Below are 24495 nucleotides of genomic sequence, written 5' to 3'. Positions count from 1 at the left end.
AAACAAGTTAATTTAGTTTAAATAAAGAAACAGTTGATGATCTCGATGATAAGAAAGTTAAAAAAAATAATTAAACAAAGACGCAATTTAAATCATTATTTTATTATTCTTATTTCTTGGTACCCAATAGCAACATGTAACGCCACGTGCTTTACTATGGCCGAAAAAAAAACTGTAGGTGTCTGATAGTGTGGTTGAATGTAGTTTGAAGTGTAGATGATGCTACGATGACTTCGGACAGTTGATAGGAAGTGCAGTTGGAAGATACAAGATGAGGGGCAGGTACGATGGGCGCGTGCTGTCCATCGTCTTCAGTACTTTGCTGCTGGGACGAGCTATTGCAGGTGAGTTTGAATTTTTAGTTCTTTAGTTTATAACAGTTCAAGACTGAACTTAAATCTTACTACCATCCCTTAAAGCAGTATTATTATGTTTCTCACGTTTTTTACAGAATTATACTATACTTTTTTAGGATTTTAAGTTTAGTTGGTATGTCAAATAAACTGTAATTGTAAGAAAATAAGTCTACATTTTAGTCTTTGTTTCGGAAGACCGTATCCAACCTACCGCACACAACTTTTCGGAGTTATTTAAGAAATTAAATATCACTTCTATTACTGTAAAGGAAAACATCGGGCTAGAGAATATAAATTATCTTAAGATCTTTTATTTAGGATATATAAGAAAAAAATCAAGTATATACCTGTTCTGACTTTTTATGAAGCAATTTACAGTACACCGTGTGTCGTCCGACCTACGTACGAGGCTCGTACTCCTGATAAGATATAGCGTTATATAAAAATATGTTCGTAAAGTTTTGGATCCGTGTCTCGTCCGTATCTTGTCCGGGGCACGGCTCGTTCCCGCCTCGGTCTAGCAAAAATCAATCTTAGTATTCCAACGGTATGTCATATTTATAAATAAGGTCATTTAAAGGTGTTTAGAACAAAATTAAAAATAAAACGGGCAATATGTTGAACAAGTTATTTATAGCTCGAGTGGAGAGTATTTCAACATCGCTAATGCTTCAGCCTGCAGATTTACTGTACCTACCTCGCAGTATGAATCATTAAGCAATTCCACGGTACAGGAAACGACGCAGAGCTGAAGTAACATTGAATACGCCTCGGTGAAACAAAGCCAAGGCAATTTGGCTTTTATTAAGGTATGATTTCATAGATTTTGAGGACGGTGTGGCCTAGTTAAGACAGCGCAAATATTGCGCTAGTTAAGCAACGCTAATCCTTGTATGTAACTGGCTGGGTATGCGTTCTAGATATTTTCATTTGGCTACTACCTTTTCTCTAATGATGTTTGTCGTAATGTGACAAAATGCATTCATTCATGAACCCACTCTTGCTCATTATCATATATAATCTTGTATGTAAGTGCTTTCTGACCTATTTGAATAAAGAAATATTTGACTTCGACTTTGCACTACAATTTTGCATGCTTCCAAATGTTAATTTATTACACAATTATAATTTCCATTTTTAAGTTAAGTAGGTATGTCAAATAATATATAAATTACGCTGCAGCCATGGCAGCTGCCAGAGAACGGATAAATTTGGCGGATTGTGGAATTTCACAAATTCGTCAAAAGAAGGCAATCACAGGCGGGTTGATACTGGAGGTCCCAGAGCCTGATAGTGCCAAAAAAGCAGACGCTCTGGCAGAGCGACTTCGTGTAGCTCTTGCCGATTTGGGTGTGCATATTGCACGGCCCGTTAAAACAGGGGAGATTAGAGTAATGGACTTAGACGAATCCATTACAAAGCAGGATGTAGCGGCGGCAATAGCTAGGTCTGGAGGATGTCTCGAAGAGCAAGTGAAGGTAGGTGATATTCGCTTTAACAACTTCAGGTTAGGAACTGCCTGGGTCCGATGCCCACTCACGGTTGTACACAAGCTCGCGGAAGAGAAGAACGTGCTTGTGGGATGGGTCAGTGCAAGGGTACGAATCCTGGCAGCTAGAAAAATGCAATGCTTCAGATGCCTTGAAACGGGGCATGTCCGGAGGCAATGCCAAAATATAGTAGACAGAAGTCTGTGCTGCTATAATTGTGGTGAACAGGGACATAGAGCTCGCGAATGCAAAGCGCAAGCGCCAAATTGCCCCCTATGCGCGGATCTTGGTCGACCAGCAGACCATAGGCTAGGCGGAGATAAATGTAACCCACCGAAAAAGAAAACTACGAAAGGTGGGATTCAGAACCCCTCTGAGTCGTGTACAAAAAGCAAAACAGCCCAGTCAGCAAATCAGCTGATGGAGGAGGTCACAATGTTGCAAAATTCAACGAGCTAAGGGTCCTTTAAGGCAACCTTAATCACTGCCGCGCGGCGCAAGACCTGTTACAGCAATGCCTCGCGGAGTGGTCAGTTGCCCTAGCAGTGGTGGCTGAGCCTTACAAAGTCCCCAAACATCCACGCTGGTTTGGAAGCCTTGGGAACACCGTAGCTATATATTGGGGAGGAGTACAAGGTAATCCCTCCTGCTCCATCCTAGAGAGAGGTCCAGGGTATGTGGCAGTGGAGTGGGGTCTGCTGGCAGTAATAGGCTGCTACATTTCTCCCAACTCCGGTCAAAACGCGTACGAGTCATATTTGGACGGGTTGGCTGCTTGCATCCGCAGATGCCTACCTCGCCCAATGTTAATTCTGGGTGATTTCAACGCGCATTCTAGAGTGTGGGGTGACAAACGAAATGACCGAAGGGGAGAAATCATTCAAGAGTGGGCAGCTGAACTTGACCTCCAACTTCTAAACCAAGGCACTGTAAGCACTTGTGTGCGGTGGCAAGGTGAGTCGATCGTTGATCTTTCGTGGGCGACTGCCTCTGCATCTCACATGGTGTCAGGATGGAGAGTTGCAGAGGAGGTGGTCACACTTTCAGACCACCGACATATCATTTTTGCGGTAGCACATCGACCTCTGCACACATCCGAGCATATAAGTAGCGGCCAGATGCGACGATGGTCACTTAAGAAACTTGACAGCGACTTGCTGGTTGCTGCTGCATATGTTGCGGACTGGGCAGTGGGGTTCCAGGATTCCCTACCCAATCCAGAAGAGGAAGCGGCCTGGTTTCAGTGTACAATGACATCTATATGTGACACCTCTATGCCTCGGGCCGGACGAACTAAAACTAAGGCAGTCTACTGGTGGTCTGATAATATCGCGCATCTGCGCAATACCTGCCTTAGGTTCAGACGTCAGTACACGAGGGCCAGAAGAAGACGGAGAGCCACAAACGAAGAAATAACTCTGGCATACACAAATTACAGAGAAGCCACTAGGGCGCTCCAGACTGAAATAGCAAATGCCAAAGCGAAGAGCTGGAAAGAACTGCTCGAAGGACTTGACAGAGATCCATGGGGGCGCCCTTACAAAATCGTACTCGGCAAACTTAGACCGTGGATACCACCACTGACTGAGACCATGGACCTTGACTTGGTGAAGAGGGTGATTGATGTACTCTTTCCTAGCTTCCGAGAAAACCCATTGACCTTAAAAGCACCACTTGATCACGCTGATTGGTCTGAGGAGTTTGAAGTGTCGGAGGATGAGCTAAAACGAGCCGTTAAACGTCTCGCAAACAGGAACACCGCACCTGGGCCGGACGGTATACCGGGCCGCGCATGGGTGCTTGCTGTGGAGGCTTTGGGAAATAGGCTACGGCGCCTTTTCAGCAGTTGCCTCCATTTAGGTGTATTCCCATCCGGCTGGAAAAAATCCAGGTTGGTACTTTTAAAGAAGGATGGCAAGGCTGCTGATTGCCCTTCCGCTTATCGTCCAATATGCTTGCTGGATGAGGTAGGCAAGCTGTTTGAGCGCATTATTGCTTCCCGCCTTAGCGACCATCTAACCCATGTGGGTCCTGACTTATCAGAAAGTCAGTTCGGTTTTCGACAGGGCCGCTCGACAGTGGATGCGATCCTCCGCGTTCGCACTATATCACAACGAGTTGTTCGTGAGGGTGGAGTGGCGTTGGCGGTGAGTTTAGATATTGTGAACGCCTTTAACTCGCTACCCTGGATGCCTATCAAGGAAGCCCTAACTCACCACAACGTGCCTTCATACCTGCGCAACATAGTAGCAGCCTACTTGCATGACAGGTCCATACAGTACATAGGGCGGGATGGCCTTACGCAAATAAGGGAAGTCAGTTGCAGAGTTCCACAGGGCTCCGTACTGGGGCCACTTTTGTGGAATTTAGCATACGATGCGGTTCTTCGCGTAAGTCTCCTACCTGGTGCCCATATAGTGTGCTACGCTGACGATACTGTAGTGCTTGCTGAAGGAGACTCCTTCCAGTCAACCTCAAGGCTCGCAGAAATAAGCGTGGCAAATGTAGTTGCCAAAATTCAGGAGCTGGGCCTCAGGGTAGCGCCTAAGAAAACCCAGGCACTATGGTTCCATAAGCTTCCCAGGCGGCTGGAACCACCCTGCTCGACGATTCGGGTTGGCGATGCTGATGTGCAGGTTGGCAGGCACCTGAAGTACTTGGGCCTGACCCTGGACAGCCGATGGGGCTTCGAGGAACACTTCGAGTGCCTGGTCCCCCGAATTCAAAAAGTAGCAGGTGCAATGCACGGTTTGCTGCCCAATCTCGGGGGACCTCAGGAAGAAGTCCGCCGCCTTTACGCAGGTGTTGTGCGATCAATAGCCCTTTATGGGGCACCTGTTTGGTCGCAAAGGCTATTAAGAGTAAAGCGACTCAGAGCGAAGCTCAACAGCATGCAACGCAAGATCGCCATTAGGGTTGCGAGAGGATATCGCACAATATCCTTTGAGGCGGCTACCATTTTGGCCCGCTGTCTGCCTTTTGACATATTGGCGGAGGTGGACGCCAATATATATGAAAGAAGAAGAGAAATGGACGTAGAACCCGAAGCGCTGAGGCAACTAGCGCACCGACAAGCCCTTATTCTTTGGCGTACGCGTCTTGAAGAGGAGAAAAACGTACGCCAACGCGCTGTTGGTGCCATACTACCAAACCTCGAGGCCTGGTTGTCAAGGAAAAGTGGAAGTGTAACCTTTAGACTGACTCAGGTACTCACCGGGCATGGTTGTTTCGGGGAGTACTTGTGTCGGATTGGTCGTGAGGCGACACCAAAATGCCACCATTGCGGAGGAGACCGGGACACCGCGCAGCATACACTCGAAGAGTGCCCGGCCTGGGACCAGGAGCGCCATCTACTGATCAGCCACGTTGGAAGAGATCTTTCTCCTGCAGCAGTGATAGCAGCAATGCTCATGGAGGATAGAGCGTGGAAGGCGGTAGTCTCCTTCTGCGAAACTGTACTAGTCAAGAAGGAGGCTGCTGAGCGAGATCGAGAGCGAGCCAATCCTGCTCGTAGAAGACAGCGCCCTACAGGTAATCGGGAATCATAAATCTTCCCGGGACGAGCTATAAGCGTTGTGCAAGGGAGGCACCGGTGCGTTCCTAGGAGATCCCGGAGCCTCCCATTATGTACTGAGGCTGGCAACCGAGGGGGTTTTAGTGGGTAGAAATCCCACATAACCCAAATTCTCCCACAGAGAATTGGGCATCTTTTGAGAAGATTTCCCCCCCGTCAACAAAAAAAAAAAAAAAAAAAAAAAAAAAAAAAGGTATGTCAAATAAACTGTTATTTTAATAAAGTACTATTTTTCGAATATGTATTGATTATGTGCCGACATAATTTTAACTTCTGCCTAGACGATGTCTTAAAGCTTAAATTTGTGTTTAAATCCAGCACTTTTCGTACGTTTGTCAAATGAAAATCAGAAATAGGTACAGACTTTACTAGCAGTGATTCATTTTACTTTGGTTCTAAATGTTTCAATAGCGTAAAAAAAATTAAGATTGTGTGTTAGTAATTGTGCCTATTTTGATGCAATTTGACTCAAATATAGCTCGAGGTTTTTCATACACAGCCTTTGTTACCAATGCCACAGCTACACAGCTAAACTCAAGAAAAAAAAATATATCATGAATAAACTTCATCTTATATGCTTCAGTATTACAAAGGACCAAATGCCAACAAAGACTTATGCCATCCATCATACAAACAAAGGTTGCGTTTTTCGGTCACCTACAGACGGACCGTCCTTGTACGTTTTACGTCCTTCCAAAGTTGATGATTGAAGTCAAAATTAACGGGAAAAGAACACCTGAAAAACAGAGAAAGAATTAGTTCCACAATATATAAGAGTACGACAAACCTATTCGTAAGATTAGGTTTATCGTACGATTTTCCACCGGCTGACCTCTGAACTTCAAGTTGAAGATGGTACTTAGTGATGTTTTTAAAGAAACTTGAAGTTGCTAAGAATAAAAAGTTTAAAATAATAAGTCTAAAGTTGTTATCTACTACACTATTAATGTTCGTAGGAAAGTCATTAAAGATTGTCGGATCTTGCCATCGCGCGTAAACTACGACCTCGATTAGTTCGCGAGCGCTCATTTACACCACATTAGCGGTAGCTAGTCTTATTTAACTTTAAATACACTATTATTAACCTTAGATTAGAACATAGGGCAACGACTACTATGAGTTTAGAAGTAATTAATGTATCTACAAATAAGTTAGGTATATTATTTTGTATGAATTTATACGGACGCGTATACCTTTAAGGAACTACCTAAGACTCAAATGGACGAATGAACTTCAACATTTAATATCTGCAGCGATTTATTTTTATGTTGCATCGCCTCTTACAATTACGGGTAAGGAGTTTTTTTTTAATTCTACTTTAAGTTAGCAAAGAAAATTAGAGATAGTCTAGAGGGTAATGCTTCGGCTTCCCTTTCAGGGGACCGAGTTCGATGCCCGAAATGATCAATGCAGAAATTATTAATGCCCAAACTGCTCCTGCCCGGAATCGAACCCAGGACCTCCTACTGAAATCCACAGCGCTTACAATTGCGCCAGGGAGGTCGTAGTAAACTAGAAAAGAAAAAAATCCGAAATCGTATATTCCCATATTTTCCACGCCAATATTCGAACTCGGGCTCTCCAATTATTAAGACCGAAGCGCTTACAACTACGCCACCATCGAGGTCGTCGGATTAAGTTAGTATCTCTATTATTGCTGTAGGTGAATATTCTTTTTCCTTCTCGAACTATCCCACTGCCTAAGATCAATGGTAAAGAACTAGGTTTTTATAGTCCACAACTATGCATTAATGAGTATGTCACATGTTATTTATTTATTTATTTTACACAACTTAATTTATCATTGCAGACTTAACATAATACGGTAAAAAAGCTAAAAATACAGGAAACTAAAATTAATAATGAGCGTAAATTAATAAATACTTGGTTGCCTTTATGAACTCGCCCAGTGAACAACTGAATAGATCCTTGCTCAATAAAAAATTATGAACTTATTCCATGGGTGAATTTTTAAATAATAATCATATTGAAGTTAACTTTATGCATATGAAGCTACGTTATATAAATATACAGCATGTCGAAGTATATTTCATTGAAAGATACATAGGGGAAACCACATGTAATCCGGAGCGCCACGTAACCAAATCAAACACTTCAATTTAGGTACAGTTAACAACATAATGAGCAATCATGTATAAATCTGAGTAAGACAATATATTTTTTATTCTGCTAATGTATGTAAAGAGTTAAAAAATTAGCAGAAGATAGACCAAATTCAACTTAAATCAAAAAATAAATGACAACCAAATAAGTTGATTCTACGTAGTGGGAGTAGGTACAGTTGTAATAATCAATAGTAGTTTGATCAATAGTTATAGGAACGCCAACAATATTTTATTAATTTAACATGGCTAAAGCGTGTTGGAAGTCATGATTTATGACTCCAAAAGAATATGGTCGCAAACCGCATGCGTAATAGATACGTATGTTCAGTGGCGTGCATAGTGTGCACAGGGTAAGCAGATGATATAAAATGAAGAAAATCTCCAGTACGAGTTCTCATTAGCATAGCATTGTAAGAGTTATAAAAAGCCTACCCTTAAGTATTTAGAACTCGTGCATACCCTCTATGCAGGCCACTGGGTATGCTCTAACCTACTTATTTGTCGATTGTGTTGGGTACCAAGGTATTCCAGTGATGACCCGAATATACATTTCGTTTGGTGCAAAAACGACATTTTTTTTTCTCTTTATTGTACAACCATTACAAAAGGCTGACTTAATGCTAAAGCATTTTCTACCAGCCAACATGCGCCAAAAACCAGTAGCATGGCATTTTTTTTTATAAATTAATAAAAAATGTATACAGCCAAATTAAATTTAGTCATTAACAATTCGCTGGTAAGTCCAGTCACACCAAATCAATGTACGTCCGTCGATTCTTAGTATGATTGTTTCTATATATTATCTGAGTGACTTTTAATTATTTTTATTCATTTAATTTTAATCTCTCAATTTTGTATATGGGTCCGCAACCTGAAATAAAATGATTTTATTATCATTTTTTATTCATTTAACTACACGAAAATTTCTGGTAATACTTGAACACTTTTATACGCAATTGTACATCGTGGCCTTTATGAGTACAATCCAGCAGCCACGGTTTCTGCGAACGATTCCTTCGGGATCTCTGCGGATTAACATTTACGTCTCAGTCCAAGACGACTCTCCGTAACGGCAGGATCTTTAAAGTTTCGAAAACCCTTTACGATTTAGCTCCTCCATTACACTTGCGATTGGTTTCTACCCGGCTCTTTTCTTAATATTACGAATGTGACAGTCTATTTGTCTTACTTTCATGCAACAATACAGCAAAAATTGACGAGATTATTTTCTGTAAAAATGGAAAATTTTATAGACTGGAGATAAAAATGCTCCTTTCATTTAGGGAATATATCGAGGTAATACGCAATTACTACTACATCTTTGGGCGCAGTGTAATATTTTTAAATTAAAAAAGTAGAGAATGTTTTTATGAACCATGGGCCGTTATATTTATATTGGCTAGATATACCTACTCATAAAGTATCTTAACTAAGATACAAACGAACTTCTACAGCTCATCATGATGGTAAAGGTAACTCAAAAAAGAGAAGAGTGCAAACAGAGAAAATGGACCGGAATCTAACTAACGGAATCTCTAGGTAAAGACAATATAAACTTATTGTAACTAGTGGCCAACGTATCTTTTTAAAGGAATTAAAAACTGTAATTTAGCTGTTTAAGGTATAACCCACCAAAATTAAAACACAAAAGGTTTATTATCGGCGTGGCATTAAGATGCTGTGGATCATAGCATCCTTCCACAAGTATTTTTTGGGATCTCTACAAATCATGGTATGTTTTAATAAAACTTGCGACATTTACTGAATACGAGTATCTATCCTATTTTGGAGTACCTCTATTTTTTTGAAAAATAACGTACAAAATTTTGTAAAGTAAACTTTAAATAACTAGCGATTCGCGGACAACGGTTAGATTTACACTATTCATCAAATAACATCATTATAGAGGTAAGAGAAACTCGTTTTTTTTAAGTGTTATTTTAACTTACCGTGTCTTACTTGCGTAGAAACACTTTTGTAGGGAATTATTTAAGAGGGCAGTTAAATACATACAAGAGGTCGTGGTTCCTTAAAACGATACCTCTGAGAGTAATACTACAGATTTTACGTTTTCTTCTCAGCTCTCGTAGCCCTCCACAACCGTCGCAAAGTCTATATTATCTTTTGCGTAAATTCTTCTCTTTAGATCATATCTTACAGTTTATTAGTGTACTCAAAATTTAAATTAGCCTCTTTAAAGTTACATCCATTGCAAAAGGCCACTTTTTACTGCTGATAATGATGTTCCAAATAAAATAAAACGTCTAAAAGATTCGTATATTAAGATTTTTCTTGCAAAATACTTGTCGTAACTTTTAAATGAATCTGAGAATTTTTATAAATTTATAATGCATATAAAAAAAATGATTGAAATTACGTAGTTACTGTACAAAGTTTAATCATTAGTACTTAAATTGGCCTCACTTAGTACTTGTATACTACTGAGTTATTTAAAAGACTAAATAATGTTGTATTGTGTTGTGTTTGTATTTAGGTACCTAGTTTACAACTCATTACTCTTTTACCAAAATAACGAAGAAAATTATATGCAAATATCATCATTATTCCTAGAATAATTTAAATTTAACCAGTTTTAATCAGTATGCATAATGAGAAAGGCAGCTTTTTAAAATGTAAATGCAACGATCCCTATGTACTGTAAATGCAAAATATCACACTTAGCGGCTCGCAGTGGAAATGCTTTGGTGGAATATACTAACTTTTGATCACAAGAAATATATTTTTCATCTCAATCTATAATCTTTTTGAGCCCTTTACGCCTGAAGGTCGTGGCTGCTAATCATATAACTTGTATAATAATGGTTTTCTCGGTATTTTTAAGGTAGGTAAAAGGGTACAAACCTGCTCATGATAAAACTCACTCTTTCTAATTAAATATTATCTGAACAACTTAATTGCACTTAAAAAATAATTTAGGGGTGACTACGGCGAGTGAAACGGGAAATAAATTCTTGCGATATGTATATTTAAAAAATCGCAGAACGTTTTGGAATGCAATGCAGAGTTCGGGAAGTTTAGGATTTATTTCAAGTCTTTGTTCCCGTTGGTCTTAAAACTATTCCTGAATAAGTTGTCCGGGCTGCGGACGACTAAGTTTCGCCTGTGCTACAATCTTGTTTGGTGCCTATACAAACTGCTAGCTTTGCATTAACAAAGTTGCCCAACCTAGCTAAACTTATGTCTACGTAACCTTCCTTCCCTAATTGCATCTTTTCTCTCACTTTCCGCAGTAACTGTTTATTGCTGTTAAATTGTATTTTGTGTGATACCAAAAGCCATTGCACCTTTATAAGGTTTCTATATATAACAAAGATGACTATAAAATAAAGAACAATTGTGTTATTTTTTTTGTAAATAGCTGCTCCCTGTAGTTTCGCCCAAGTTAAGTAAAGTTTGTGTCGTATTATTGTTACTATATATTAATATATGGATATCATTTTCTACAAAAAATTGACTTAATAATAAAATAACTCTTTTTTTTGTAACGATTAATATTTTATGCCTGAATGTTGAACGTTGTCTAGAAATATTGATTCGACATAACATGCGTAATTGAAAATAATAAATACTTAAGCTTTTCAAAATTAAGGACTTTTTAAAGTTTATTAAAGACACATGAAGAGCATAGTAGACATTTCGTTGGTTTTTTTTTTATTCCGGCTTTGTTTTTAAGTATTACCATTATTTCAGGCTGATATCTATGATTATTTAAATGTGTACTATTTGTGGTGTAACGTAAGATTTCTATTAAATAACAAATTAACAAAGTAAGACAATAAAAAAAACGATACAGTAGTTGCAAAGTTTATTGATTATAAATGCACAAAGTAATCCTTCCGCTATATAATTTCAGTTCAGAAGGAACGAATAATGGTAAAATTACAAAGATAAGTATTTAAAATAGCATTGCATATAAATATCATTCAAAATTGTCTGCGCAATCTACAACAAACGGTATTAACTGCCATTTTGTAGCAAACTTTGCAATTAGGTACTCCTTTTAGTTCAGAGGCAACGCACGTCCGTGCCTTAAATTGCCGTAAAATTGTTTGTAATTGCCCCCGCTCCGAGATGATATTTTTGTTTCAAATGGTCTACAAATTAAGAATATCATTTTTATTCCAGTTACATGTTAATACCGATATTGAATACAAAGATTCATCCTATCAACCCAGTAGATACCGGCCCATTTCAACGGAACGGGTCTCTTCCCACAAGAGGAAGGGTTCAGGCCGTAGTCCACCACGGAGCCGGCAACGAATTGGTGGACTTCACACGCCTTTCAGAACATTATAGATTATTCTCAGAAATTGTAAATTCCCAATTCACCCCTGCCGGGAATCGAACCCGGCTTCAAACCAGAGCGCTACCCGCTGCGCCAGGGAGGTTGCCGTAGACAGACCGGGTGAATGGCTGAAAATTTAGCGCAGTAATGGATTTTAGTCTTGAATAGGAAATAGATTTCATGAGTCTGATTTTATCTCTTGAGGTTTACCACTGAGGATACTTTTTTACCATAATATTGGTCGTATGCTCAAAAAATTATTACTTCCCCACCCTTGTTAGGGTTCCCAATAATAATATAAATCAATGTTTTCCCGTTTCCGTATTCGGCAGGCGTAGAGTCGTGAGAGGCATCTGAAAATACAATTCTTGGTGACTCTTCTATTTGACTCTTCTCTGTGCTGTGAACATTTACAACTTTAGTCCAAACTGAATACCAATCATTTGTTTAATACTTATAAGAAAATAACACATACACCAACTAAGTAGCCGCTTATAAACTGTACGAATACATAAAAATTGTCAGCAAACGTAAAACTTTGTTATGAAACTTTTAAATTTTGCTCACGATGTTTTCCTTCACCTTTAAAGCAAGTGATATTAAACATAACTTTGAACAGTAAGAGGTGTGTAGGCGGGGTTCGAACTCGGGCCCCTCGAAAGCAAAGCCGAAGTTCTACCCATTGGGCTATCAAAGCTTTAAGCATTAACAGATATAAAAGTAAAGTTCTCGTCATAGGTATTGTTGTTGATACTTAAACCTAACGTTTTTTTGAGTGGAACAGTGGGAATTAAAAAGAGCAGCTAGGCAAATAATATTTCAAGATGTTTTTCAATTTATATCTACAAAAAAAGGTATTTTGGTAAATAAGAGTGACAAAGTTTTTAAAAATTCCGCAAGGTTAAAATATAGCGTGTGTAAGTTGATAGAAAAGTATCTCATTTTTCAAATCCTTCGCGATTTTGAATTTTATTTGTTTTTAATTCAATTCAATTCTTAGTCTTTGTTGTGAACTTGGTTTAACAATCTCTTAGGTTGTTACAATAATAATGTACAGAATTTTTTTTTAATTTTTTTTAATGTTTTAAAGATTGTGCACTGCATATTAAAAATAAGATATGAATATAAATTGATATGATTTTTAACAACTTATAAGGACATTACTCAAATAGAATATTAATATTTTACTGTATTTTAAATTTAGTAAAATTGTAATTTCAAGTGCCCTCACTTGTAAAAATGAATTACATACATGAGCAATCTACAGGCAAAGTTAAAACATAATATTTTAATTTTTATTTCTTGAACAGATTTTATTCGAAGTACAATAATATATTTATAGATGCGGTAAAGAAGATACGCCATATGACCGACGTAGAAACTGCGAGACTGGTATATTTTAGTTACTTTCACAGCATTATGTCATATGGAATTTTACTTTGGGGTAATGCTGCTGATATTAGCACTATTTTCGTGCTGCAGAAGAGGGCTGTTCGTTCTATCTACAAAATGGGTCCGAGAGAGTCATTGAGAGATAAATTTAAAGATTTTAAAATAATGACAGTGTTTAGTCAGTACATATTTGAAAATTTAATGTACGTTCATAAAAACATTTCTAAATTTAAGAAAAAATGTGACTGCAATAATTTAAACATTAGAAGTAAGAATAAACTTACAGTGCAATATACTAGGTTACATAAAATTCATAATTCGTTTAAAGGAAATTGCATACAATTCTACAATAAACTACCAATTGTCATCTTGGAGATGTCTCTTAAAAAGTTCAAAGTTTGTATTAAACGTAAGCTTATAGAAAAGTCCTATTATAGTATAAAGGACTACGTAAACGATAAAAAAGCTTGGGTGTAAATTATTGCTCTAACCAGGTTGCTCTTCTAATAATTTAAAATGACATTGTGAGATGGTGATAACAAAAAAAAAAAAAAAAACACCCGGCTAAGTTTGTTGTGGGCTTCTTCTTAGACCAGGACGCGTTTGGAACCCTCGTAGCTTTAGTTTTAAGTTTACGAATGTGGTTATCGCCATCATCTCACTACCGTGTGGTTCTTATGTACGCATCAAAAGTGCCACCTGTGGGCCTACTTGAATAAAGATATTTTTGACTTTGACTTTGACTTTGACTTTGATGCATGCAAGGGGCATAGATGCCGCGGGAAAATTTTTGAAGTTCTAAGCAGACGATGTTGCTGGAAAACTAGCTACGGCTGAATCCTTTGTTTATTCTACTACAAGTTAGCCGCTGCAATCAGTTACTTTCCACTGAAATCTTGCCTGCTAGTAATTGGTGATGTAGTTTAACATGGTGACGGGCTTACCTGGGTATCGCAATTATACTAAACCCATAATCCGGACCAGAGAAAATTCAGAAATTATAAAATCTCTAATTTGCCTTGCCAGGAATCGAATCCGGGACCTCGACATGAATCCACCACACTCACCGCTGCGCTACGCCAGAGAAATTACAGAAATTATTAATTCCAAATTGCCCCTCCCGGATCGAACCCGGAACTCCAGTTATAGCGCCAGAGAAGTCGGCAACGTGCCTAAATTGGTTTATCCATATTAATATTATTTTTATTTATTATTTTTATTAGTAAACTACTAAATCAATTACAGACTACATTAGTAATACAACTAGTTCAGAAAAAAAAACAGACACTTCAAGTACGTAGTAGGATATAAAAGGCGGCCTACAGATAAGGAAAAAAAAAGAAAACAAACATGGGGTACACTGTTCAAAACATACATACGAATAACGTACTAATACATAACCAGACTTCACACATACAACAATACTATTAATAAAAAATAAAAATTAAATAAACTAATACATAGTTTAGTATACCATAAATACGAAAATATGAGTTAGAGTAAATAAATTAAAGTCTTCTTTATTGAGGGAGATAATAAGTCTTAACAGCATTTTTAAATATACCCAGTGACTTCGACTTTTTTATGTCAATGAACATGTGGAGGAGTGCATTCCAAAGTTTAGAAGCTTTCACAGTGAACGAATACTTGTAAAACATCCTTTTGTGGAACGGCAACTACGGCGTGTTATAAATAGGATTGTTTTTTTTATATTTATGTTGGCTTAACCATGTATTGCATTCATAATATTGCTACTTATGCGCCACAAAGGTATTCAAACTAAACGAAGGATCACGGCAGTAAGTTTCATAAACCTCAAGGATGCGTAAGTATAGCGTATATTCGCTAAGCACCCCACGACTCTCTTAACGCTTCGACTTCAAATTTGATACCGAACCGAACAAGAAAATTTATTTCCCTCGGATGTAGGTCACCTGAATGAAATATTACCGAGAAGTAAGGCTGGAGCGATACAGCGCGAGTGGGCTGAATTAAGATTATTGTAAGTCGACGAGCATAAATCTTGAGCATATGACTTCAATATTTGAATCCCCTTAGAGATTTACATCTATAGGTACGTCTGTCACACACATAAGTATGCTATGAGAATTAATTTTGAAATTGTGTTGTACTTGAATAATAATTTTCAGTAGTTACTTAACAAAATATATAGTGATAAATCTATTTTAGAAAAACATTAAACATCCAGATTAGAAATCATTACTATTTAAGTGATACAGTAACAATGAATCTTGTAGTGACGTCACAACATGTATTATGGCGTAGCTGTCACGTGTCAATCGCTAATATTAGTTTAACTATTTCATACAGCTAAAGGGGATGATTACACTAAGCACAACGTTGATTATGTAATTATGTCGAATCTGGATCATGGAACTGGTCTGATAAAAATACAACGTGATGAAAATAAAAATACTTAAATTAATTTTTGTAATGATGTCTTGTAATAAAAAAGTTTGAAGTGTTTAAGTTCCTGGAGGGGAAACACAAGATAGTGGCCAAACAATTTGTATGGAATAGCTTTGGCGTTATACGTAAACCTATTACGTCACGTTTTTGTATTACTGTCTTTAATACTATCTGAAATAATATATATTTTCATTCTTTCTTTTAGGCTTCTAGCAGACTCTAGACGCTTTTATACAATATGTGAAGCTACGAGGGTTCTAGACGTGCTCCGGTCTAAGAAGGAGCCAAATACAACATTAGACGTTTATTTTTGGTTTTCACAAAAACTCACTCAATCAAATAAGTACCAACTTACATTGTTAGAACAATTAATTCCCAAGATTCTTTATGCAATCCTTTAACATATAGGTAGATAACCCGAAGTTCCATAAACACTAAAAAGTTTATTTACTTTTGCAGCTTCATTTTCGCCGTTTTGATAGGAAAATACATTAAACTTTCAACTATGTCCTGGTTGTGCACTCTTCTTTAGATTTATCTCTCGACGACTCTCTTGGACCCAATTTGTATAACGCACAGCCAGTTCTTTGTTGCAGCAAGAATAGCATCAATAAAATCAATATCAAAGGTTGCCTGTAAGAGATTGCTTGCAGCAATAAGGCCGCCTTTGCATGTCTACATTGTGTACTGTATACTCCTTACTGTTTCTTTTCCTGTATGTTATACGTGCAATAAAGTGTTTCTTCTTCTTCTTCTTTCTATTCTTATTTACTTAACAACAAGAGCTAATAAATAAACGTGATCCATGCAATTGTCAGAGCGTGATAAAACACTGAATATTCCGCGACATTATTCAACGTCTGTTTGTATGGCCCCAAGTCTACAAGTGTCTTTGTATGTTAAATGACGTATATTTTACAATGCGTAAGCAACATAAATCTCATATTGTTGCATATTATTCCATGTTTAGTTTAATTCTTAGCGTAAGATTTTAATAGTAACTTCTACCCGTGGCATGCTTGGCATATTTCCATACAGTCGTGTTAGCCTCTAGACGCTTTACCGTTCGCACTGAGCGAAGCTTCATTTCATTACCATTTATTAAACTCTGCAGTACAACTTAAATATTACCGTTATCGTTAATGTTCCGTATTGCGGTGTGGTGACGGCAGATCAGAATACAGTTGCCACCAACTCTCTTCTTCCCACGGATGTCGTACGAGGCGACTAAGGGAATATAAAAGAGAATGGGCAGCAGCGTTCTCTGTGCTGCTACCACCATCAACTGCGATTACCAACCCGTCTACCTAACCTTTAGTCCAGCAGTGGACTATTATCGGTTATTGATGAAAACATAGGAAATACGTAGACTATTTACGTAGTTAGACTATTAAATACAAGAGGAAATATTAAATACAAATGTTAGCGGTTGCTCCCCCTGGCTGATACCTACGCTACGCCATAAACATGTTGTGACGTCACTACAAGATTCATTAATATACAATTGCTTTAAAAGTTCTATTTTGCTTTATATAATTCGTAATAATACTTGTGTCAATAATTAATGTTTTCCAAATAGAATAATAACAATATATTTTGTGAAATAACTTACCGGAAACTAATATCGTAAAATATTATTATTGGTTCGTTTTGTTGTCAACATTGCAAACAGTACCTGAGCAGTATAAAAGTAGAAGCATTACCTTCTCAAACATTCATTCTGTATCAAGTAGTTGTACGGGGAAAGTCTACTCGATCATATGTCAAATGTGAGAAGTGAAAAATAGTATTATTCCAAGTCCTATCCCCACGTTTTTCAACATAATATTAAATAATGTGATTGTGGTAAAAAAAGTGCATGTAGACTAGGCATTTGTGACAGAAACGATATCTCTAAAAGCCCACCGCACCGTTTCTTAGAAACATTTTGGCGTAAACAACACAAAATCCCACTGGATCAAGGAATTTGGCTTTATTTAAATAAAATATCTGTCTATACGTAATAGCAGAACGAAGTGTTCTATTATTTAAAAACAGATAAAATTTAACATGAGACACTTTTATGCTTTGTGTTATATACAAGCTGCCTTCGAATATTTTATTTGCATACTATCATTATGAAATCGACAAAAGATTAACAGCTTTAGAATCAAATAGTATTCGTGTAACTTGTAAGCAACTAGAAACATTTGCAAGCGACATCAATAACAATGCAGTTTTACGACTTTACAAACTGTAGTCAGCAGTAGCCTATGACGTTTACTGGACGGGCATTAATCGTCAAACTGTCGGAGCGCCTTAAAAATTTAAAGACTGATAACAAACTTACTGTAAGTAAGAGTAGATTTGCTTATGAAACTAAGTATAATAAAACTACGCTGGTACCTCTATTTTAGGAGAGACGGCTGTAGTGCATCCTACAAACTACGAAACCGACAGCTAAACGTGATCAAAAAAACATATTATCTACATTTAACTTGGAGGCAGTTTATCTTTGAATCCCACTACGTTTCACTATACATGCTTTCTTGGATCGAATTATAGAATTCCAATTTTAGTTGGTAAAGGCATAGAATACCTGATGTGTAAACGCGTCATTTCAGCGCATATAATTTAGGTCACCCTGTATCTCTGAATCCTTGTCAGAAAGTTAAAAAACGTATGACTTAAATACAATATAATTTATGATAAGAATAATCATTAACCTAATAAATAGTTATTTGCCCAATAAGTAATGCATACACATTTAAAACAGTATCTAAAAGTTTTGCCGTATAAAACAGTTACTGAACGCTAAAGCTATGTAGCTAGTTAAATTACGTTAATCCCACAGTTTGCACCTGCGAATAATTAACTCCGAAACATGAGAAGCTTTAATAAATTACATCGTGGCATCCAGTCTGCTCCCTTAACTGAGAAGGGATCCAAAGGGTGACAGGCGACTTACAACAGTCCTAAGAGGATTACTACCTTCTACCGGTTTTGACTGAGTTTGTTTACATTTTCGAAACACTAAGGTACAAAATACAAAAGTAGTATAAATGCTATCGATATCGATGTTCTATGCGTTATAGTCATAATATCAAAGTCGATAACGCATAAAACGATGATGTGGAAGTTTTATACGTTTATATCTCAATATCTCGTTATTTTAAGGACTTTTTTATTCCACTTCAAGTTGGCCCTTTACTGCAATCTCACCTGGTGGTAAGTTAAGATGGTAAAATAATAGCAGTCTAAGATAGTTTCAGGCTAGCTTGACAGGGTTATGGAAGGTATATTAAAGTCCTAATCGGTTTCTACTTGGCCTCGTACCGGAATACTATTTGGCTGCTGGTCTGGATAATATATCCTAAAATGTATCTCCAATTTTAATCAATTCAACCAAACACGACAAATCAACAGCCACTGTTGTAACTACATATTTAGCTGTATTTTACAATATATTAAGTGTATTCAGATTTAACCAATCAGACCCCTTGAAAGAGTGGCACTTAGTCACATCGTTTTTCAAATCTTATTGGTGGAAGATACGTGCTTAAGATGTCCTGTGTTGTTCGAAATAATACTTGAGAAATATGTGTAATAAAATTATTATTAATTGACGCTAGTTTTGGGTATTTTGTATATTTTATCTACGTACCAAATAGGTGTATCGTCAATCATGGTTATTTTTGGCACATCAATGATTTTGATAAGTGGATTAGTTTGGGATTCACGAAAAAGTATATATTTTTATCTATACATTTTGGTATATATATATAAATATTAGAACTCTACACTATCCTGCTATCTTTTTCTGTAAGTCTTATTTACAAAGGTTGGCTGTAAGAGATTGCTTGCAGCAATAAGGCTGCCTTTGCATGCCTACAATGTGCTTTACCGTAAACTCCTTAATGTCTCTTTTACTTTATGTTTTGCATGCAATTAAGTGTTTCTTCTTTCTTTCTTAAAAAAGTTTTTCCTAAAAAGCAGTAAAAAGATATGCTTGCTAATAACATACTTCAAAAGTTATAACTATGAAATAAACAAACTTTTAAACCAATAATGCTATTTGTCTAATATACTTATTATCATTGCTGTAGAGATCGGAGCTACATAAAATCCAAAAGCAAACCCCTGCCTATTGAAACTCGGTCAAAAAAGGATAATTGCTATTGCATGAGCCCATTCATTTAATTAGATATTCTTCCCTTTATATTATAAAGTTACCTGACCCCTTACCTAGGTAAGTTTTTTAATTACCTCCAAACGTAATGTAATAATACCGAGTATGTTTTTCTTACTATAATAATATAGCAACTATTTCCCCAAATGTTCAACTCGGTCTACGTGCCGTTGTTATGTTATAATTAAGCCAGTTCAGATTCTAGTCTGTACCTAGGTATCTATTTATATCTCAAGGTTGGTAAGGGAAAAGGGATGAGAAGGGGTCATTCAATGGCTAATACTTTAACAATACTACTTGCAAATACCTATGAAATCAAATGAAATACACTTTTTTGTACGACAAATTAAAAAACAAGCATTAAAAAAATACACAATTAAAATAAAGAAGAAAAGGTACAATAGGCGGCCTAATCGCTTAAAAGCGATCTCTACCAGGCAACCTACCGAATCAAATTGAGTACATGAAGTTAAGAAGAAGAGTTAGGTTGTACACAAAATAATACTTAAATGATAAACATAAATTACAAAAATATACTTACTTTATATACGTAAACATATAATATAATAGAATATTTATATACAATAAATATAAAATAATATATACAATATAATATATTCCTAATAAAGAAGCCAGAAAGGAAAAGAAGAATAAAAAAAAAGGACTGTACCTATTATTTGAATTTTGATAAAATATTGGTGGAAAGCTTAATAAGCTAGGACTTCGGCCTTACTCTCGGGGTAACCGAGGGTCACTATAACTTTTCCGTGTCTAATGCATTTTAACCATTTAAATATCACTTGCTTTAACCATGAAGGAAAAGGCGTCTGAATTCTACCAATCCGCACTTGGCTAGGGTGGTAGAGTCATTCTACGTGACCCTTACTCTATAGTGGACGAGTTTTTTTAGAATTGATAATTAATTTATAATGTCGTGAATAACTACAGTATGACAACATTTGTATAAGAAAAAGGATCATAACCAATAAATTACACCACTTACTCTTAACGAAATAGTTATAGAAATTTTACAACACTGCTTCAATGCAGAATTTTGGAAACTCGGAGAAAATGTGAGTGTTGAAACGATAACTGAAACCGGTTTACTTATTTAGAGGCATAAAATTAGTTACATTAACGTTTCTATTAGAAATTTATAGTAACGCTTTTTAAAAGCTCTTAAATTACTCTACTGTAAAATTCTATTTAATATATATTTATATAAATTTTTAGTTAGTTTCGTGAGATTGCAGTCAAGGGCTAACTTGTAGTGGAAAAATAGAAAAAGTGTTTTTATATCGATACGATGTCGACATATTTGTACACTTAAAACTCCAACCCTAAAACCGTGGGTGTACGAGTAAATACGAAATTAATTCCCTTGCACCGAGTGGTGGGCGAAACCGGTGAGTGTATTGGTAGTCCACCAATAATTTCTCCTGTAAACACTAAACCCCCACTTTAATAATGCATGCTTTAAAAGATGATGCCATTTTCGAGCTAGTAAAGGTGGACTTTGGGTGAGAATTGCTAGAGATAGAGTACGGTGAAAATCCTTGGAGGAGGCTTTTGCGGCATGCATCGGTCCATGCATAATCTATTTTAACTGAAATAATACAGAGGAACTAGTGGTAGCCTCACTCAATAAATATAAGAGGATCTGGAATTAAGGCGATGCATTAATGTATGGAATTAATAAAGCCTTTAAATTTAAATTATTAATTTACTTGAACACACAGAAGGTTATATATTCGACTGAGAGTAGCGATTTTTTATTTATGCTGTTTATAGATTTACTATTAATTGAACGGTTTTGGAAAATATTTTTTTCATTGAATTTTATTATTATACTATCCAGGAGGTTCCATTGTCACCTAGTCAGAACATTCTGTGGAGAAATCCTAAAATAGTATATACTCTCTAAAGTCAAGTCAAATCTATGCATAAGTCTGATGAGTTAAAAAAAGTTTTACATTTTTTTGGGTTAGCGACTTCAGTCTAATGCCTTTACCAGTGCAAACTTTTCAGCGCTGTTGCTACAAAGCCACATCGCCTAATGCATAAACATACCCCTCAAAGAGAAAAGCATCCATCCAAATTACTCTCGGGGACACTTGTGTTTCAATTTCACGAATGCACAAAAAATGGTTCTTCAATACCCTACCGTCTAGCCGTAAGTATATAGGGTGCAGAGAGACTTCGTCTTCAGAAACTCAGCTTGTTTTTCAGGAAATGTTCAGCAAACTGGATTGAATTACTTTCTGTGCGTTTGAGGTGGAATAATGTATCGCTTGTGTAAACGATACAAAACTTGTTATGCGCGTATTGCAGACTCGGAGAACTGCTTCTGTATATTTATAGCTAACATTATTATACACTGCTACTCTCCTTAAAATCTATTCTAATACGATAAATCGATACCTGACTGCCTCGATGACTTACTCAAATCACAATTCACAAAGTCCTGAGTTCTATTTCCGGGTCAGATAAAAAAATTTTGCTCAGCAAGGCGTATCCATCTCCTTGCCTCGAAGAACACATTAAGCCATCGATCCCGTCACTAGATGTTTGAAATCAATCGTTAAAGTCCACTAACCCGCATAAATAGGGCGTGGTGGGTGTATGCTCTAAAACCATCTTCTCTATAGGTAGGCTATTAAAATACTGAATATGATACTACTGCTTTACTATGACGACCTACCTGGTCTTAGGAGTAGAAGTTCCGGATTCGATCCCCGGGGAAGAAATTAAGAAATTTCTGAATTTTCTACGACAAGGTCTGGTGGGTGGCTTCAGCCTTTACCACCCAACAAAGATGTGCTACGCGATATAGTTGCGAAACGATGTCGCGCAGAAAACGAGTTGGGACATGGGTTTAATATACCTACTATACCCATAACAGGTTAACCCCTTACAATCTTAGTCTGCATCAAAACTTTCTGTAAAATAGCAGTCAAGGGCTAACTGCAGTTGAATAAAAAAATTAAAATACGCTTGTTAACAATTAATTTTCATAAATTTTTTGCTCCCGCATGTTTGTCTGACAGCAATGACGTACTTTCGGCCTCGTTTTCATGAAAAGCATGAAGCTACTTTCCAAGCAAATGAAATATTTATTTTAAAATGCGAATCAAAATTTCTGGCTATCGTTGCCCGAGTACTATGCCATCTAAATACCAGTAAACGGCCCTTCTGCCATCCGATGTTGAAAATTTTTAATTGAGATCTGCATTTTTATGGGTATATAAACGCTCAATCAATTCAGACCATGGACGGCATCAGTCAATAAACTATTCATCGAGACTAATCTAATGAGCAAAACTCTGATCAATCGGAGAGTTAATTCTAATAATAAATATTTATTTCCCAAGTAACGTAAAGTCAAAGTCAAAGTCAAAAATATCATTATTCAAGTAGGCCAGGCCCATAGATGGCACTAATGATGCATACCTTACATGAAAAATGTGTATATGGTAGTATGATGATAGGGATAACCATATTCATAAACTGTAAACTAAAGCTACGAGGGTTCCAAACGTGGCCTGGTCTAAGAAGAAGTCGAAAACAAACTTAGCCGGTGATCTTACATGGTCATTTAAAATAATTAGAAGAGCATGCCTGGTTAGAGAAATAATTCACACAAGGTGTTTTATCAGTTATCCTTTATACTACACACACCGGCATATTTAGCGGAACACAAAAAAAAGGTTTGATATCAGTATCATATAAGGTTGCTGGCTGGTTAATACGTCATTTAATTTAAGAAGAAATATTTTCAAATTAAGAAAACCACTGAACATCACATATTATGCAATTGTTTTAATTTTATTTAAATACACCTTATCTGGAGCGAACTTCGAGTATTTCTTCCTTCTGAGTTTGATTTAAAATTTCATTGAAATACTGTTTTTTGTTACTTTTTTTTAATCGCGTATCCTTCTGGAGTTGAGGACTGAATATAATATTACTTTTCTATAAGCTTACCTTTAAAACAAACTTTGAACTTATTCCGAGTCATCTCCAAAATGTCAACCGGTAGTTTATTCTAAAATTGCAATTTCCTTTAAACGAATCACCAATTTTATGGAGTAAGAATAAACTGGTATATCTACAAGTTCATTTGAACTTTATTGTGTAAATTATTGCAGTCACATTTTTTCTTAAATTATGAAATATTTTTGTGAAACATTAGTATGCTAAGTAGTAATTTGAGATATGCATAAACGATTGGGTGCTCTAGCATATGTCCCTTTATCCCACTAATCGTCGGCCGAATGGCGCAGAGGGCAGCGACCTTGCTTTCTGAGTCCAAGGCAGTGGGTTCGGTTACCACAACTTCAGTGGCTGAGTGTTTAGTTATATATAACTAGATGTTGCCCGCGACTTCGTCTGCGTTTGATTTTGTTTTTTGATGTGGCATTCAATTTAGTTGTAGTTCTAAAAATTTAAGTATTCAGTATCGCTAAGCCTGAAATGAGGGGTTTGCTGCTGTCCGCTGAGGAGTTATGTCCTCTATCTCCAACCACATTCATCGGATCTACACAAAGTTCGGGCAAAATTAAACACATATTATAACCTCTATAGTACAAAAATAATTATTTAAATCGGTTATAATTTGTCGGAGTTATGGTGTTAAATCGTCAAACACTTTCA

General features: G+C 36.7%; 1 protein-coding gene across 1 annotated transcript in view; it reads left to right on the top strand.

Annotated features, from left to right (window-relative positions):
* Positions 1 to 292: 292 nt before the first annotated feature.
* LOC120627302 overlaps positions 293 to 24495 on the top strand; it is a 113647-nt gene continuing 89444 nt past the window's right edge. Inside the window, exon 1 of the mRNA XM_039895254.1 lies at positions 293 to 344. The gene's annotated coding sequence lies outside the window, so the exon portion shown is untranslated. The remainder of the gene's footprint in view (positions 345 to 24495) is intronic.

The sequence above is a fragment of the Pararge aegeria genome, chromosome 11 (genome assembly GCF_905163445.1).
Source record: "Pararge aegeria chromosome 11, ilParAegt1.1, whole genome shotgun sequence".
NCBI lineage: Eukaryota > Metazoa > Arthropoda > Insecta > Lepidoptera > Nymphalidae > Pararge > Pararge aegeria.
Note: the sequence above shows the minus strand (reverse complement) of the source record. Positions and strands in the feature narration are given on the sequence as shown.